This window comes from Corvus brachyrhynchos, unplaced genomic scaffold (genome assembly GCF_000691975.1).
Source record: "Corvus brachyrhynchos isolate BGI_N302 unplaced genomic scaffold, ASM69197v1 scaffold32, whole genome shotgun sequence".
NCBI classification, from domain to species: domain Eukaryota; kingdom Metazoa; phylum Chordata; class Aves; order Passeriformes; family Corvidae; genus Corvus; species Corvus brachyrhynchos.
Window position 1 is genome coordinate 16,541,374 of NW_008237919.1, and position 8,387 is coordinate 16,549,760.

Sequence of the window (8,387 nt, forward strand, 5' to 3'; positions counted from 1 at the left end):
CTTCAGCTCGCAGATTGATGTCTAAATGCCATGAAGAAAATGGCCCTTGGATTTGTGCCAGGAGGAAAAGGCTGTATTCCTGAAAAGTCATGCAGCATCTGCAAACAGGATTTTTTCCCCTGAGAGTTAACATGATTTCATATTTCTGTCCTTGCTGTTGTTATCAAAACCTCTGAGACAGAGGGTGGCCCATCCCTGGGAACATTCAAGGCCAGGCTGGATGGGTCTCTGAGGAACCTGATGAATTTGAAAATTACCCTGCTCATTGCAGGGGGTTGAACTAAACCCTTAAAGATCCCTTCCAACCCAATTCTGTGATTTTACCACTTGTAGAAAAAAAAAAAAAGACAGGAAAAGCAGCCTTCTCTGAATGTTTAACTTGTTTGTGTCAAGGAGTTTCCATCAAACCAAGGAGCAGCCATCCAATTTAGGTGGGGAATGTTCTCTCTGCCTTGGAAAGCAATGTGACGTAAATGGGGGAAAAGCAGAATGAATAATAACTGAGGCTTTTTGGAGTGGAAATAACATTTTGATGAGGCATGCAGGGACTGCAAAGTAGGACAGCACGGCTCGATGGGGCTGCCTGGTTCCTGACCTGGCCCTCACTTCTGTGGCACTGATTTCTTTCCTGGAAACAGTTCTGCATGGTTTTGAAACATTTTCTTCTGAAATAAGGAGCCATTGTCTCTTAATCCACAGCATCCACCTCTGGTCCAGGAACAAGGATTTAAAAACCCCTCTCAGGAAGAGCAGGGATTAAGAGCCCTGGTGCTCTGGGCTGGCTTTCCTACTTGGAGAGGAGAGATTAAGGACTGTGATGGAGATTTTGCTAAAGGACCATTGTGCACAGACTCTGCAGCCTACCAGTTTACAACTAATCATATTATATTTTGCTTTCAGATAAGATGGGTAAAAACACAGCTTACAAATCCAATTTCTGTTCTATATTTGATCCTCAGAACAGCTAATCCCCTCTGTAAACAGCAAACCTTGGTCAGAACATTACCGTGTTCTGATCTGCTGTCTACAACTGGGTTTTCTTCCAAGAATTTAACTTCTATTTGATTATTTTTATTTTACCCAAGTAAAATTCCTAAATAAATAATGCAAAAATATTTTTGAAGCCAGTGGATCCCCAGTTTCCAGTTCTACTTCTTTTTTTTCTGGTTTCAACCTGCTGTCTTCAATACTTTAGCACTTGGTCATGTCTTTCATTCAGCTCAGTGAGCAATGTTCAAAGTCAAGGCTGAAACTGCAGAGTTTAAACAACCTAAATTACAATCTTTCACTAATGAGATTGGGGGATAGTGCGTCAGAAAGGATTCTAGTAAAACTCAGTTATGTATCTTGCATGGCCTGTGAAAATTGCTGCTCCTTCTGCAAGAGCAGCTTTCACAGTGGATTTCTGAACTATTAAGGCAGAAGGTCGATGTGAAATTTTTCACTGTGATTTTCCCTGTCTCTCCAGTGGTCTTTGTTGTCCATACAAAAATGAAGGAGGATCCAGAAGTTTTAGGTATCCTCTGTAGGAATCACTGGAAGGAATTCGTATTTCTAGATGTGTAAGCAAATAGGTCTTCCTCAAAAAATATCAATAAATGACCTCTCTGTCATAGTCCCCGATATCCAAAAGAAGCTTTACCTAAAATCCCATATTTCAAAACATTCCAGCTTTCTCTTTCTTTGAACTCAGATACAAACATAGCATCAGCCCAACTATACCCAAACTCTCCATTTCCTTTTTTATTTCTTGCACTAATTAACAGCTGATATTCAGAAAACCACTCATTTATCTGAGCCTCAAATGTTAGGCAGCATTAAAAATAGTCTGCCAGAGTTGCCATCTGTTTGATGCAGTGGGAGCTTCTCTAAGAGAAGACCAGAAAACGAGTGCATGTGTGCTTGTCCATGTGTGGGGAAGAAAACACGAGAGCCCTCAGCTGAGGGTCTGAGCAAAAATGAAAACTCCCCCGAGCTCTTCAAACAGCACCTCTGTTAGAGGATGAGGAACGTGGCAGATACTTTATCCCAAAAGCCAGAGCTCTGTAATCCTGCTGATTCACATTCAGCTTTGGGCAGGGACGTGGCTCGACAATGCTCATTTCAACACGAAATGGACATGTGGGGCTTGTCTGATGTAATTTAACCATCCACAGGCTCAGCGTCTCTCGGGTGCCTCTCTGCCAGCTGCCCTCTGTCACCAGCAGGAAAGGAGGACAATCCAAATTAACCCACATGTCTCCAAAACCCACCTTGGGATGGGATGAATCATCCCCTGGAGATGCCACCCGCCTCCCCAGTGACTACAGGACTCTCCTGGAGCAGTCATTACTCACTTCGGGATGTCTGTGAACGGGGTGAATCCCGTTCGCTTCCTAATCATATTCAGTGCCCTAAATTAAGAAACAGGAGCTGCCAGACAGAGCTGATGTACCAGGATCCCGAGGCATGTGGCATGTGGTAAGTCGCAATTCCCACCCCTGTAACATCCCTGAAAAGAGAGCTGTGGGAAAAGAGATTTTCCTCTTTTTAGGAAAGAAAAACGTCTACGATGCACTCATAGATGTGTGAGCAGTCCTGGAGATTGTCCACTGAGAGGGGCAGCATGGCAGAGGTTGGCTCTTGCACTATGAGCAAAGAAGGATCTCAGTAATTTTTAGAGTCATTGGGGCTCGCAGAAAAAGGGACATTACATTCAAGAGAGACTCATGCAACCTACTGACTATACCAAAGGACATATTGCAGATACTCCATCTGTCAGTACTAATTATTAATGGCAGAACACAACCAGGAACCAGCAAGGCTGATTGTGAGGGGCCAGACAGAAAGTTTCCTATCTTCTGCAGCAGAAATAAAAACATTTCATATAAGTATTTCAACCTTTGACAAATAACACAAATGTCTCTATTCTGGCTTTTCTTAACACAAGAAGGGCACACAATTGCTGCTAATGGAGTACTAAGTGCAATTAACCCTGCAGCACACAAATGCATGAGGCTTGAAATGTTTTGTAAATTGGAAAATAGGGATGCTTTAGCACCAAATGTTCTCAGTAGTTGTGAGTGAAGCTGCTTGTTCCAAAACTGCTCACACGATTAAAGTCTGACATTGGAACTGGCTTAGTAATAGAGGACTGTTAGAGGGAAAATGTTAATTAATGGAGTGAGGAAAAGCAGGTTTGGGGAGAGACCAGCAAAAGGCTGACTTGAATCTGTATAGGAAAGTTCCCAAGGAAGGTTCTAGAAACAGAATGATTTTGCCTTGTTTGTGCTGACCCAGAAGAGTTGTATATGAGGAGAATAAGCTACATTTGGCTGGTCTGAACCCGTAGGTAACACCAGAGTTACCTATGAGGAAAGTGTTAGACTGAGAGTGTTAAAGTTACACCGCGTCTGGACTAGTGAGAACATCAACTGTAACAAATATAATAGACCGAGTGTGACTTCACAAAGATAAACAGCAGTAATCGAGCCTTGCTGGGTGATGGGTGTGGAAGAGTTTTGTGCTGGAATTACAGAGCTGTGCTGGGATTATGGTTTGGTCCCCTAAACGCTCCGAGGAGCCCCCACTGGGAAGGAAGGAGAAGGGAGCTTAGGGGAGAGAGAGGCCCATGTGTGACATTATCTTTCACTTTTTTAAAAGTGTGGTTTGAAGCCATTTTTACTTCTTAAAATGTTTACGAGCTGGAATGTGACAGAGTCCAAGGAACCTGCTGTTCATTTCGTGCCGCTTTACAAGAACAAGCAGCCACCTCGAGTTTACCAGGGCCAGCTGGAGTGAGAAAGCCAAGGTTAGCCAAGACCACTGGCCAGACTCAGGCTGTGCCACTTTGTACCCTCCCACACCCACAGAGATCTGCCAGCACTAAGAAAAAGGCCTTGATCCCACAAAAACATTCCTATGCCTCACCGTGCTAAAGCAGGATGTGTCACAGAGCAGCCCTCAGAGGTGTCCATGTCCTGACTGCCACGAACACCCACCCTGTGCACCCCTTTGGTGTTCAGCAGCTGAAAGGGTGTTCCCCTAAATCCTCAGTCCAAACAGACACAGGATGGGGTCCACAGGCTTGCCTTGCTGTGCTGAAAGAGTCATCGGGATGCAAAAATCCTTCATCGCCTTGAAGGGATCATCACACCATTATTTTTTCTGCTGTGTTTTGTTTTTCATCTGAATCCAGTTTTGCAGGTTAAAAATAGCCTGGTGAGCCTTGGAAAAATCTGTTGGCTTTGCTAGAATCTGGGCATTTCTACCACAGATGCTGCTGCTCTAGTTGAAAAGAAAACTCACATGACAGAAGCGATTCCTGCACGCTGATGTTTCAGTGCAACAACCACGGCACCAGAGCTCAGTCTGAGCCTTGTCCTGTTTGTTGGGGACCTCGGGCCAAGAGGAGCAGTGGCTGTGGATGGCTCAGAGTCCTGCAACACAGGTCAGGTCAGTAGACACCCAGAAAGCTTGAACTCTATGCATTTCTTTGAGGCAAAAAAAAAAAAAAAGGGCAAATTTTCTGTTTAACATCCAGAATGACTCAGTACACCAGCAAAATGACTCCAAAATTCTTTACTTGCTTTCTGAAGAGGAGGAAAATACCACTGAGTGATTTCATAGAATCCTTGACAAAGGCAACAGTCCTTTTTTTCCAGTTACTTCAGGCTCTGTAGCCCTCTGATTTTCCATATTTGTTACAAATACGATGTTGATTAAGACACTGGAAACACAAATCCTCTTGAAATCAGCATTTTTCTCAGAGGAACTCCTTAAAACTCTGCAAGGAAAGCCACTACCCTCTGACATTTGAAAAGGAGAGCTGTGAAGCCACCCAGCTGGGAATAAGGCCACTGGCTGGTTCCGCTCTGCTACCATTTAAATCTCAAAGGTCAAAAGAAAATGTTCCCAGTAGTTTCTCCATGGAAAAAAAGATTGGGCATGAGCTGGGGAACGTTTTTTCTTTTCCTGGTGGATTTTTAATTCAAAACAGACTCAATAGGAATTTTTCTTCAAAACACAGCCAAAGGGTTAATAACAGCGTGAAGGAAAATAAGACTCCAGATCTGGCTTGAGTTTGGCCTCTCCCCACTGATGTTGGGGGTTTGGGTGCTTGACCCCATCTAGTGGCACTCCAGGAATCAGGAGAAATCCCAGTCCGTGGTGGTTTGTGGAGATCACCTTATCCTACATGGAATACAGCCACGGCTTCCCCTTGTCCTGCCATCCTCTCCTGTGGCTGGCAGCAGAGCAGGCTGTGGCAGGGCTGGCACATGGATGTGTTTCCCTTCCCTGCTGTGCTCAGCCCCAGGTGCTCGTGAGAAGTGCAGAGGGAGGTGTGTGTCCAGGCAAGCAGGTAATGCACTGCTGGCTGAGAAGGTCCTTTAGAAATAAATAAACCAAGCAGCACTTCTTTCCCCCAGGTGTGCATCCCTTTGTGAGGGTGCTGGATAGCAAGAGCGTGACACTGGAATTTCATTTTTCACTCAGCTCCCAGAACAAGTGACCTCTTTGAAGCTGGTTTGTGCAGAGCCCTGGATCTGGAGTGTGGCTGTAATCCCACAAAGCCTTTTATCTTCCCCTCCCACAGCCCCTGCATGACCATACCTCTGCCAGCTTGGGGGTACCACTGGTGGAGTCTGCTGGGCTGGGGGGCCCACCTCAGGTCCCTCCCAAAGCTGCCCCAGCATGGAGAGGTGTTCAGTCAACTCTGCCCACTGGAGGAGAGCCCAGCCCTGTGGTCAGCTTTGGTGAAGACAATTTTGTGCCTGGCTGTGGCTCTGGAAGGTCAGTTTACCTCAGTCCCCTCTTCTCCAGGCTGAACAGACCGAGTGACCTCAGCTGCTCCTCACACAGCTTCCCCTCCAGATCCTTCATCATCTCCATTGCCCTCCTTTGGAAGCTTTGTAATAGTTTAATGTCTTTCTTATCTTGTGGCACCCAAAACTGCCTCCAGGACTTGAGGTGAGGCCACCTCAGCCCAGAGCAGAGCAGGACAATCCCCTCCCTTGCCCAGCTGGCCATGCTGTGCCTGATGCCCATCAGACATGGATGTTCCTCCTGGCTGCCAGGGCACTGCTGGCTCATATTCAACTTGCCATAGACCAGGACCCCCAGGTCCCTTTCTTGGGCACTGTTCTCCAGCATCTCATTCCCCAGTCTATACACACAGCCAGGATTGACCCATCCCAGGTGCAGAATCCTTTATTTTCTCTTTTTTGAACTTCACACAGGTGGTGATTGCCCAGCCCTCAGATTTGTGAAAGTCTCTCTGCAGGGCCTTTCTGCCCTCGAGGGAGTCCACAGCTCCTCCCAATTTAGTGTCATTGGCAAACTTACTTTGTATTCATTAGAGTACTGTGTCCAGGTTGTTAATGAGGGTGTGGAAGAGCACAGGAGCCCTCCAGAACCCCACCGGTGACGGGACACCAGCCTGATGTCACCCCATGCACTACAACCCTTTGTGCCTGACCTGTGAGCCAGTTGCTCATCCATCACTCCACGGTTATCCAGCTATGGGCTGGACATTTTGTCCAGAAGGATATTGTGAGACACAGATATGGACCTCAGCCCTTCCTCTGGGACGTGCTGGCACCGGCGTGGTCCCGCTTTCAACCCGGGCTGATGGTGCCTCCTTTATTTTTATAACTCCTGGGAAGGATTTCAAAGCCAGCCAACTCCTCTTTCGTAACCACCACGTCCCTCTGCCCTCCCTGCTGTGCCCCTCTGGACCTGCCAACACACAAACCTACTTAGTTTAATTCCACTCTCCTGCTGCAGAGCACTTTCCAGTGCTCATCTGAAGGGCGCAGGGTCCCAGGGGAGGCGGCGTGCGGCTCCCTGGGCCAGGTTTGTCCCTTCCTTTACCCTGGCGCAGAGGTGAAGCAACTTCTCCCAAAGTCAACAGCACACCCTGTGGCTGCACCGGTGGAAATTCAGGATGAGGCCATGGAAACAAAAAAATTGCCTCTGAACAGTTGCCACCACAAGGAGTGCTGGAATGGGATGCCCAGTCCCATTGCATGCTGCCCAGCAGGGCCAGTCCGAGTTGGAGCTGAGCCCTTTCAAACTCAACAAGTGCTGCTATAATGAAGCTCGTACCTCATTACTGGCTGACAAGAAGCTTAGCATTGATTTAATGAGTTCCCTTTAGAAGCCTCCAATGCCGCATTCCTTGGAAGATTAAGGGATGTTGCTTTTTTTTTTCCCTCTCCCTTCTGCTTCTTTCCAATGATTTTACTGAGAAGGCAGGAGAATCTGAGATATGCCCTGCTTACCGCTGGGTGAACCCCATTTACACGGCATTTTTATTTCAAGAATCCTTCCAAACATTACACAGGCGGAATTTTACATCTGACAAAGGAAGCAGATAACTTTTATCGAGCTTAAACCCCCTTAATGCTGCCTGAGTTCGCATTTTCTTGCTCATGTGACTGTGCCTCTCCTGTGCCTTTAGTGTTAAAAGTACTCTCCAGAGGCTGTTTGGAGAAATGCTGTATTTTTTTTTTTAATCCAGCATAGATGACAGACACTGTGCATTACCGACATCTATGGAAACACTCACACCCTTTCGAAATGCCAAAACATTCTTGTACTGAACTGTACTGGTACCAGGGGCTCCGTACAATCCATGCTTCGGGGGGCCACCAGGCAACCAATTTATTAAACCCTGGCAAAAGAGAATCGGTGCCCTCAGCTCAGCAGAGCCGGCACGGACGATCTCACGGCAGCAGAGGGACCATCATCACCACTAAGCTACGTCTAAGATGGATCAAGAGGAGCAGCCTTCTCTGGGGAATCCGGCACAGATCTGGGTTCTCCAAGGTCTTGTTCCCGAGGACACACAAGGTCTTGTTGCCGTGGGTCTCCAGGGCAGTGGTGGAGGGGATTGGAGGCGTGTGTGGTGGGATGGGACCGTGAGTATCAGCTCTCCATCTACCTTGCCTCTGCGGTCGCTCACACAGCAAAGGGGAGGGAAGGGGCAGGGTATCTTTGCTGTTTCTTTACAAAGAAGAAACAAAAGGCGAGGCTGGGTGAAAAGCAAATTTAGAGCAGCAAGACGAGAGAGATGTGAATTTTGCAAATCAGAGTTTACTTGCTCTGGAGCCTCGCAGCAGCTCTCTGTTACAGAAAAGGCACTTGGTTTGCGGCCAAAGAACTGCTGACAAAGAGAAGGGGAAAAAAGACTTGCAGAAACGCGTCGGCATTGCTTCTGTTTAAAAGCAGTGGGCTGTCAGCTCGACAGCGTGCGACCTCTCCCTTTTAGCCAGGACACGTCTGTCCCGCAGCTCTCCCTGCGCTATGAACCGTGCTTAACCAAACAAGGCAGGCGAATGGCAGTGAAAGTTTTAATTATCGGCGTTTACGAGCAACTTTGGCAGAGGCGGCGGGGACCCCGCAGC

The 8,387-nt window shown here is 47.2% G+C and overlaps 1 protein-coding gene across 1 annotated transcript in view; it reads right to left on the reverse strand.

Annotated features, from left to right (window-relative positions):
• Positions 1–8,387, reverse strand: part of PDE9A (phosphodiesterase 9A) — a 52,899-nt gene that overhangs the window by 43,476 nt on the left and 1,036 nt on the right. The gene's annotated exons all lie outside the window — the stretch shown is intronic.